Here is an 11,130-nt window from a genome sequence, read left to right on the forward strand (position 1 = left end):
ATCACGTGACGCAACGAGTTTGACACCCATGTCCTATATGATGAATTATAGTGAAAACCAAACCAATACAATACAAAAACTAGACAGTTAGATCAAGAGCACTCTCAGCAATCTTACCAAGAAAGATCAAATCACCAAAGACGACAAGTGTCAAGTGAAAAGTAATGTACCCACCCTCCCATGCTTCTATGGATGCCCCAAAATACACAACAAGATATACCTCTCCATCCAATTGTATCATTATGAGGTACCCCAACCTGCAACATTGCCAAAACATTGACAAAAAAGCTTGGATATCTCACAGAGGGAAGCAAATATCCATCAACTCCCTATCCAAGTGCCTCCAAAGAATCAAAGAGGTGGCAATAGATGAAGATGAAATCATGATCTCATTTGATGTCACAGGACTCATTACATCCATTGACCCAGAATTAGCCAAAGAATCCAAAGCTGCACTACTTTGCAGTACACCTGGTCTAACCAAATATACCAAGATAGAAATACCCAGAATTATTGGATTTTATCAACCTTTGCCTGACCATATATTTTCAGTTTGATAGACAAAATATATCAACAAATCAAAGGAATACCTATGGGATCACCCCTTTCAGGACTCAGCAGAGATAATAGTAATGCAATGCCTGGAATCTATAGCACTCCCATACATACAAAGTATGGATCCAGTATACAGATGATACCCTTAACATAACAAAAAAGGATCAACTAGAAAAAAACTTACAAAACTATCAACAATATCTTCAAACGAATAAAAAAAGAAGAAGATATCCTGGATATCTTCATCAGCAGAGGTAGTGATTGCAAATTAGACATACAAGTTTATGGAAAACTACCCACACCAACCAAGTACTCCACTAACAAAATAACAACCCAACCTCCCACAAGAAAAGCTGTGTAAGTGGCTACAGAAGCTGATGGAGTTGGCAGAGATAGCAAAATTGACTGTTTTGATTACAGAAAAGAATACAAGTACCTTCATTTCTACATGGAGACCGCTTCTGGGGTTTGCACTTAAGGTGGAAAAGAATGAAACTTTGATTTTGGGTTTCGCTGATTAGATTGATTGTTGTTATAGAAATGGCTAGTTTATACTATTGTGAAAAAGTAAAAAGTTGAGGCTCGACGTTAATGTTTTATTCTACTGCAACAGGGGAAGTTGGAAGTCAATCTCTTTTTTTTTCTTTTTTCTTTCTTTCCCTCCCTTTTCCCTTTTTCTTCCCACTGTGTCCTACTATTTGCTTTGTATTCTGTATTTTACTTTACATCTTAATAAAATGTTTTTTAAAAAGCTGTGTAAGAACACTATTTAAACAAGCATGAACATACTGTAGCAACCCCAAAGATCTAAAAAAGGAACCAGAACATCTATACAATGTCTTCCAACAAAATGGATATCCAGTTATCTTCATCAAAAAGTGCCTGACCACTCAACCTACCACAGCTGAACCAATACAAGGTGTGAAAAGGATAACACTGTCATACATCAAAAATATTTCAGAAACCACCAACAGACTATTACAACCACATGGCATCTCTGTGGCACACAATCAAACTAAATCCCTCCAAAACATTCTATCTAAACCAAAAGAGCCAGCAGCCTCAGAAGAAAAAAGAGGACTTATCTAGAACATACAGTTTAAGACAAACAAACTGTTCAAAAGAAGCAGATTTAGCAAAAGAGGAGATGGAGTTGCATTTTATACATAAGAAATCACTACATAACTATGAAATGCACAAAACCAAGAATGTAAGCCTCCTAGAATGCATATGGGTCAATATAAAAGGAAAAAAGAATGACATTACCATAGGTCAATGGTGGCGAACCTATGGCAACGCGTGCCAGAGGCGGCACTCAGAGCCCTGTCTGTGGGCACACGTGCCATGCCCCGTAGAGGGCAACCGTCCCTCTTCAACCAGCTGCCCACTAACTCACCGAGGTCCCATGTGGCCGGATGCATCCCAGCACGGCTGGTTTCCCTCCCCCCCGTCCCATACCTCCTGGCTTTGCATGCTCTCCTTTTCCCAGGCACAACCCACTGCATCATCTCCTCAGCTGTCGGCCGGCCATCCAGCTCAGAGGCGGCTTCTCTGAACTGCTGGTGGTGGGCTGTGGAACCCCAGAGTGTGCCAGTTGAGGCGCCGGCAGGCTGTGGTTGCTGACAGACACTGTCGGCCCCATGCACTTGCTGGCCTCTGATGGTGTCAGGCAGCAGCCGCCCCGGCCCCTGCCTTGCCTTGCCCTGTGACAATGGCATCCCCGCCCTGCCTCGCCTTGCCTCGCTTCACCCCACAGGACGAGCCTCCTGCCCACCGCCCCACCTGCCAGAGACCCCCTGGATCTCCCCCAACCCTGCCCGGCCCCACAGGTGTCCCTCCGCACGAGCAATATTGAGGTGACCACGCCCACCTTGGTCACACCCACCCAGTGGGCCACACCCACCTGGCACCCGGTGATAAATAAGTGGGTTTGGGTTGCAGTTTGGGCATTCGGTCTCTAAAGGTTCGCCATCACTGCCATAGGTAATTACAGGCCTCCCAATCAAGCAGAAGAAATAAATGAACTTTTTACTAACCAGTTAACAAATATATGTAGGAAATACACTACAGTAGCAATGGAGGACTTGAACTACCTTGACATCAACTGGGAAACAAACTGCATCAAGTTGGAGATCAAACAGGTTCCTGATCAGCCAAGCTGACAACTTTGTCATCCAAAATGTAGAGGAGAGAACTAAAGAAACAGCTATACTGGACTTAATTCTTACTAACAGGTTGAAGTTGTCAGTCCTTTGGGGAAGAGTGACCATGTCATATTGGAATTCAATATAAGGCAAACAGAAACAATAGAATATAATAAAACCAATGTCTTAGACTTTAAAAGAGCTGATTTTAACAAACCTATTGCTTATTCCATAGATGAAAATCTTAAAGAAGAAAACTGCTATATAAAGCCTTAGCAAGACTACTGCATTCAGTTTTGGTCACCATATTATAAAAAAGATGTTAAGACTTTGGAAAGAGTGCAGAAAAGAGCAGTAAGGACAATTAGGGGAATGGAGATCAAAACATATGAAGAACGGTTGCAGGAATTGGGTATGTCTAGTCTAGTGAAAAGAAGGATTAAGAATGATAGCAGTGTTCCAATATCTGAGGGGCTGCCACAAGGAAGAGGGAGCTGTACTAGAAGACCTCCAAGGTCCCTTCCAACTCTATTATTCTGTTATAACCCAAGGTGATTTGTGCATCAGCTAACTGTTGTTGTTTTATTCCACGAATTGTGGGATTAAGTCTTTGAAAAGATATGGGATTTAAAACAGAATTTCTGGAATAACACAAACATTGATCAGTAATTATTGGGATAAGCCATTATAGTTTAATTAGTAATATAGTTACACCACAGCATGGTTTTATGGTCAAATTCTGAGGAAGATAGGCTGGAAAATCTGATGGTGGTTTGGAATTCCTGCATATTTTACATAGAACATTTCCTAAACAGACGAGCACAGGCAACTCTTTTAATTCCAGAATACAAGATATCCATTTTATTACCAGTATTATATAGGCAGTCTTCGACTTAAGACAATTCATTTAACAAAAATTCAAATTTACAACAGATCTGGTCACATCATGACTTGCTTTATGACTGAACCAATTTACAACAGAAATTTTAATCCCAATTTTAGTGGTAAATCAAGGATTACCAATACCTTTTAAGTGCACCTCCAATAAAATAGTCATCTTGAAAAAGACGTTGACAATATCTTAATAAACGTGTAAACTGAAAGGAAGAATGTACTCTTAGCTAAGTTCACACAAGATATTTAAATTCAGCATAATGTACTCAAACATTTTTACTAGATTCAAATAACTCAATGAACCATGAACTAAGCAGAGTTACACAACATACAATGTTAAGTTAAAATGTGGTTCCATATTTTGTGTGAATGTTGTTAGAATGTTATTAGAAGTTTGTAGTTTTCAGAGCAGGAATGGTAATTAACCCTTAAAATTTGCTGTAGGGCAGAGGTCCCCAGCCTTTTGGGCACCAGGGACCAGTTCTGTGGAGAGAGTTTTTTCCGCGGCCCAGAGGGGCATGGTTTTGTGTCCTGCATGCATCCCGCGGATGGGGCTTTGTTTGTGCGGCCCAGTTCCTGGCATGCCACGGCCTGGTACCGGTCCACAGCCTAGGGGTTGGGGACTCCTGCTATAGGGAACAAAAGATTGGATTACTGTTAGAAACATAGAAAGGAAGTTCTACATTTGAATCCAAGGAAGATGAAAATTCAGAAATGGTTCCCTGTCTCTTTTAAAAAGTTATTGTTTTAGACTGAAGATTTAGTCCTAGACATGTTATTTTGAATCCCTGAGAAGCTTCAGATAAGTTCATTTTTGCTTTGGGTAAACATGACAAATGCAGTTTTAAACTATTTAGGTTCCAGACTATTTTACTCTAGAAGTTAAAACAATGTCTTTATTTTTTCCCCTAAGCAAATGAATCCTTTTAATGTTGGCACAGTAGGCACAAACCTTGACTTATCAGGTCATCTTCAAGGGAATGCCACATATAGCACATAATGGAAGAATAGAGAGTGAATTGACATGTTAAAATATCTCTTTCTAGAAAAGAAAACAGATAAAAACACTCCATACAACAAAAATTACTTGGCCTCCAGTAACAAACAGCTACAAATACAGATAATTCTCAACTTATAACCATTTGTTTAGTGACCATTTGAAGTTACAGTGACACTGAAAAAAATGTTTTGTGATCACTTTTTATACTTATGACCATTGTAGCATCCCAATAGCCACATGATCAAAATTCAGACGCTTTGGCAACTGGCATGTATTTATGACAATTGCACTGTCTAGGTAACTAGCTAGGATAGACTTGCACAAATCCAACTTGTGCACCAATTATGACCTTGTCTGGATTTGGGGGGCCTTTCTTGCTGTCAGCCATGCATTAGTCACCTTCTATTTGGCTACTAGAATATGCTCTACACAGACCAATCCTTGAAGATCATTTGGAAGTCAGTCCCACAACATACTATATTAGGATTTAGTACAATTCCAACCACAAGGCAAGAACTAAAAATAGAATGTGTATCTTCCCAGATATTGATGTCAGGCTGATTAGTCTGTAGTTTCCTGAATCTGTTCCCCCCCGCTTTTTTTTTTGTAAATGGAAATCACATCATCTCCTTTCCAATCTTCGGGTAGTTCCCCAGTGCTCCAAGAACTTTGAAAGATATGGCTCAATGATTCACAGATCACGTCTGCCAGTTCCCTCAGAACTCTGGGATATAATCCATCAGGACCGGGTGATTTGAATTCGTTTAAAGCTGACAGGTGTTCTCTTTATCTTATTTTTGTTTATTTTAATTTGTATTCCTAGTCTTTCTTTAATAGTTTTATTTTTGGTAAATTGGTTTATAGTATCTTTTTGCATGAAGACAGATGAAAAGACTGAATTAAGCAGTTCTGCTTTCTCTCTACCGTTGTTACTTCCTGGCCATCACCTCCCATTAGTAGACCGATGGTTTCTTTGACGGTTCTCTTGGTTTTTTATGTGTTAAAAGAAACGTTATTATTTTAAACATTTGTTGCAAGTCTTACTTAGTACTGAGCCCTAGGTTTCCTAATTTCATCTTTGCAGATTCAGGCTATTTGTTGGTATTCTGCCTTAGTTATGTGTTCCTCTTATGGCGCTGGGATGTTATGGTTATAATTATGGTGCTAGGATGGGACAACTGTCTGATATTAACATTTTATCTCCTTCTCTCCTGCCTCCACAATATGAAAATATGGGAAAAGAGATTTTATATTTAAGTCTGGGTTATTTTTTTAATCTAAGCTCATGCTAATAGTAGGAACATAGTCACAGACTGACAAGGTAAAAAAAAATGAATTGTCTGTTTTTATATGCAGTTTCTCTCTGCCTTGTTTCAGCTCTTTTTCTGGCAGAATTTTATTTGGAATGCTGTATCAATTTATTTTTTTTATGTAGCCTGTGATGTTAGGTTAGTGTAATGAGGCTTCTGCAGAATATTCTATACCAAACATCTTCATTCAGAGAATTGGAGAAGGCTAGGCAAGACTAGGCAGATTATTGGAGTAGTGGGCACACTTGCAGCTCTGAATGTATGACACCTATGTAAAATGACTCTTATGGGAAATGTTTATCTATTTACAAAATGGCTGCCATTTTGCATTTAGCTTGATCACAAAGTACTTTCATCTGAACGCAGCTTGGTGAAAATGCTCTGTGCTACTATCCCATCCTCCCCATTTTCTTTATTGTCCCAATTTACCTTTACTTTTTCTAGGCAGGCAATTGTGTTTCAAGATAAAATAGTAGTTGTCAACATTTTAATTACATAAAGTGACTCAGAGACATTCTTAGACTTTAGGTTACCATGAATGTATGATAGGGATGAGTATAGATGGGGCCATAGGGGGTTGGCTGGCATGTGACATGCGAATGTACTATGAACAATGATGTCATGGTATATATAAACTTGCTCCCCTTCCTATGGAAGTCCAAGGGTGGAATTAGTTACTCTGTGCAAGAAGATTACTAAGACAAGTTCGGTTCACACAATTTTCTAAGCCTTAAATTATATTCATAAGCCATGGTGCCTGGATTTGCATATTATGTTAAGTCAAAACTACAGGTTTTTATGTTTTAGGATTATATGTAAGACCCAATGTTTGTGTGATAGAAGTTTAACTGATGAGAATCTTTCTTAAACTGTAATTTAAATTAATACATTTTAAATGTGAAAAATTTTCTTAGGAATAAAGTATCTGGGAGAGAGGAAAGAGAGCTATTTCTGGTAGGGTGAGAAGCTATGGCTCATTTGATATAGATCAGAGGTGTCAAACTGCCGGACCGTGGGCCCATTGCATCATACGGAGGCCATGCCCATTCCAGCTCCGGCAATGCAAAAAAAGTCACAATATGTTGCGACACATCAAGTGACGCGGCACGTTTGACACGCATGATATAGATCAGTGGTGGCGAACCTATGGCACGGGTGCCAGAGGCAGCACTCAGAGCCCTCTCTGTGGGCATGGGCGCCGTCGCCACAGTCCTAGGCCTTCAGCTGGGTTTTATAAAACCTTTTTGCTTTAGGCCTCCGCTGCCATGTGCAAAAAAAAAAAAAGGTTCAATCAGTCAATTTCAACTTCTCACGGGAAAAAAAAAAGATCTTGCAAAGTTGGAATTGATTGATTGAACTTTTTAGTCCCACCCAGTCTGCCGTTACCACCACAGCCACGCCCACCCAATTGGCCACACCCAGCCAATGGGCTACACCCACCCAGCACTCGACGATGCATAAGTGGGTTTTGGGTTGCAGTTTGGGCACTCAGTCTCTAAAAGGTTCGCCATCACTGATATAGATGAACTATAAACTCCCATATTGCCTGAGCTTTAGCCAAGGTTCATAAGATGCATATTCCTGCAATATCTGGAAGGCTATTGGTTCTTGAGTAACTGTGCCATTTGATTTTTAATAAATTCACCTGCCTGAAAAAGGTACCCAAGGAAAATCTCGGTGTATGTGTATCAAGCTTGTTATTCAGTATAGTTAATTGTGTCTTATTCTTTTGGATATTTCTTTTCATGGCTTTAAAGACAAAATTAACGTGGAGGAAAGAGCTAGCAAATGATAACTAATATTTTATAAAAGCCTCTTTCAGCCCAATCTGCTTTACAGTGATCTTGTTATAAGGGAAATAGAAGTGAACACTATCACTTTGAACTCCTAAATGTGAGATAGACATTTAGTAAATAAATATTGTGTATAATATTATTGCGCATACTATAAACTGTACTGACAATCCTGTATCCCTATTTCTCATTCTGACATATTGACAATCATGTCATGTCCTTGATCTGTAGTATGTTCAACCAGCCTGATTGTGAAAACTGATTGTGAGCTTGGTGGGGTTTTTTGCAGACATTTCATTACTGAACTAGGTAACATCATCAGAGCTAATATACCCAAAAGTAGCAAAAGAATCCATGACAATACTACTACACAGCACACCAACCAACCAAATACACCAAGATTGAAATGCCCAAAATCATGGACTGTATCATCCTTTACCTGACCACATACTTTCAGTTTAATGGACAAATATATCAACAAATCGAAGGAAGTCCCGTGGGATCATCATTTTCCGGACTTATAGTTGAGATCATAATGCAATCCCTGGAATCTACAGGGCTCCCACACGTACAACTCAAAAGTATGGATAGGGTATATAGGTTACATCTTTGTCATAATAAAAAAAAATCAACTAGAAAAAACACACCAAAATATGAAAATAATTAAATTTGCAAGGGAAGAAGAAAATCACATGTTCCCCTTCCTAGATATCCTCATCAGCAAAGGCAATGATGGCAAATTAGACACATGAATCTATTGAAAAACTGCCCACACCAAACAAATGCTCCACTACCAAAGTAACAACTCAATCTCCCACAAAAGAAGCTGTGTAAGAACACTATTTAGATGAGCACAAACACACCACAGCAATCCTGAACATCAGAAAAAGAAAACAAAACATCTATACATTGTTTTCCAATAAAATGGATACCCAGACAACTTTATCAAAAATGCCTGATCATTCAACCTACTACAGTTCAACCAATGCAAGGTGTGAAAAGGATAACACTGCTGTACATCAAAAACATCTCAGAAACCACCAGCAGACTATTACAACCACATGGATTTCCATGGACACAACCGAACTAAAGCCCTCTAAAACATCCTAAGTAAATCAAAAGACCAGCAGCCCCATAAGAAAAAACAGAAGTCAACTACAACATACTGTGTAAGGTCTGCAAATGCCATACAGAAGACTGGCAGAGTGCATCAGTGAATGCCAACTGGTAGTCAGAAGACATGGTGAAAACTATTTCACAACAGTTGGATAGATTGAACCATAGTTTCAAGTGGGAACTGTAAGCATCCTAGAGCAAAACACCTCCTGCCCAGCAATCAACACCCATATGAGCAGAGATTAGCACTAGACCAACAATCAAGAATATCCAACAATACCCCAATCAAGGAACTACCATCAGAGACAAACAATCCAATAGTAAACAACAGCCTAATTATGAAGGAAACCTAATCAAGGAACCACCAAAAACACTCCCACCAACACTGTCAGGGTAAGTCACTAGTATATAAAAATAAAAGCAAATTCCATTCCCTTCTAGCTCTGATGATGTCACCTAGTTTGGTAATGAAACATCTACAAGAAAACCACCAAATTCAGCATGCACCAAGGACCGCACAGCTCAACTCCCATTTTGATTTTCAGCTCTTTCTGAGCATCAAGCTAAGTCCTAGCAGTAACTACACAGCATAAATTCCGCTTTCCTGTACCTCTTCTATTTCTTTCAGGAGAGGAGGACATCATGTGTTGAGTGGCCAGCTTTCTGTGCAGCTTTGAGTAATTGGGCTTTCCTTACAATTAAGTGCAGAAGAAGGGGCAATAAGTACTGTGGCCTTCTGTGCTTGCTAGTAGGAGAAACAGAAGCAAACAGGTTGTTGCCTAGTAACACCCCTGCCCATTTATATTGTTTTTTATTGCGGTAATTTTTAAATTTTGCAAATTCTTCCTGTTCATGCCTGCTCTCTTTCTCTGGCATAGTTTATTCTGGATAATGAATGATCCCATTCTATATAATAATATTGACAACGTTAAAAGCTATAGCAGTTTTAATTTATGCTGTATGTGTCTACACTTACTTAATTTATACCCCTCTTTTACTCTGAACAGTTTAAGGCAGCATACATAATGGCCCCTCCTCTTGTTTTCCCCCTTTCCTGTGAAATGAGTTGAATGGAGAGAGAGTGACTTAACATCAGAACGCTCAATTGGCTTCTCTGCTGAAGGGAGCTCAGAAACTCCCAGTTTCTAGTCCATCTTAATAATTACACCAAATTTTCTTTGTTATTAATATAATACTATTAATGAAAAGAGAGCCACTTTGATAAAATGGTAAAGGCATCAGATTAGAGACTGGGAGATTGGGTTTTAGTCCTGTCTTAGACATGAAGACAGCTGGGCCAATCTCTCTGTAATCAGAATATTACAAAGGAAGCTTTACTTGGAACAGTTTGCATCCTGCAACCGATATCTGTAATACCTCCAAACAACAACATCTGTCTACCCCAGTCCTTGGAAAGGACTCAGTAGACAGATAAAAATGCCAAATCCAGTCTAAACAACTGGCTGACTGTGCTATGAACCATAATAATAATGATGAATGTTTTACCTTGAGATAAAGAAACACATTTGAAAGTTGAAAGTATATTCTACTTAAAGAGCAATTTAGTAAAGGAAAATGCCAGAATTGGCTCATTGTGCAATATAGTTTGGTTCAAAGTTATCTGCATTCCCAAGGAAGGGAATTATGTATATGGAAGAGTTCTTAAAACTTTGTGGTGTTTGAATTTTATCCTATGGGGATGCAATACACAAATATGTAATCTCTAATACCCCAGATCAAATAATAGTTAGAATTATTATTTAATGGTTGAATCACAAGCAACTTAGTAGGTTATACATTTTTTAAAAAAGCTGATTTACAAATGGAAATAGTATCAACCTTTATTCTGACAGAGGCTGACCCAGATAAAATAGGAACAAAGCCTGATGGGAAACATTTTTTGATGGGTAGCAACAGGGCTTTTTTTTGTCATAGAACCCCCAGAACGGAGTTCCGGCACCTTTTTTGGATGGAACCTTGTAGAGTAGGCAAGGCGGGTTATATAACATGTGTGAGTTCTGGCACCTTTTTTTTTTTTTTTTTTTACAAAAAAAGCACTGGGTAGCAAGATTAAAAATCAGGATGGGATGTGACCAGTACAACCGGGCAGAGAAAGATGATAGGTGAAACTCGAAAAATTAGAATATCGTGCAAAAGTTCATTTATTTCAGTAATGCAACTTAAAAGGTGAACCTAATATATGAGATAGACTCATTACATGCAAAGCAAGATAGTTCAAGCCGTGATGTGTCATAACTGTGATGATTATGGCTTACAGCTCATGAAAACCCCAAATCCACAATCTCAGAAAATTAGAA

Source organism: Protobothrops mucrosquamatus, unplaced genomic scaffold (assembly GCF_001527695.2).
Source record: "Protobothrops mucrosquamatus isolate PMUCROS unplaced genomic scaffold, P.Mucros_1.0 scaffold1, whole genome shotgun sequence".
Taxonomy (NCBI): Eukaryota; Metazoa; Chordata; class Lepidosauria; order Squamata; family Viperidae; genus Protobothrops; species Protobothrops mucrosquamatus.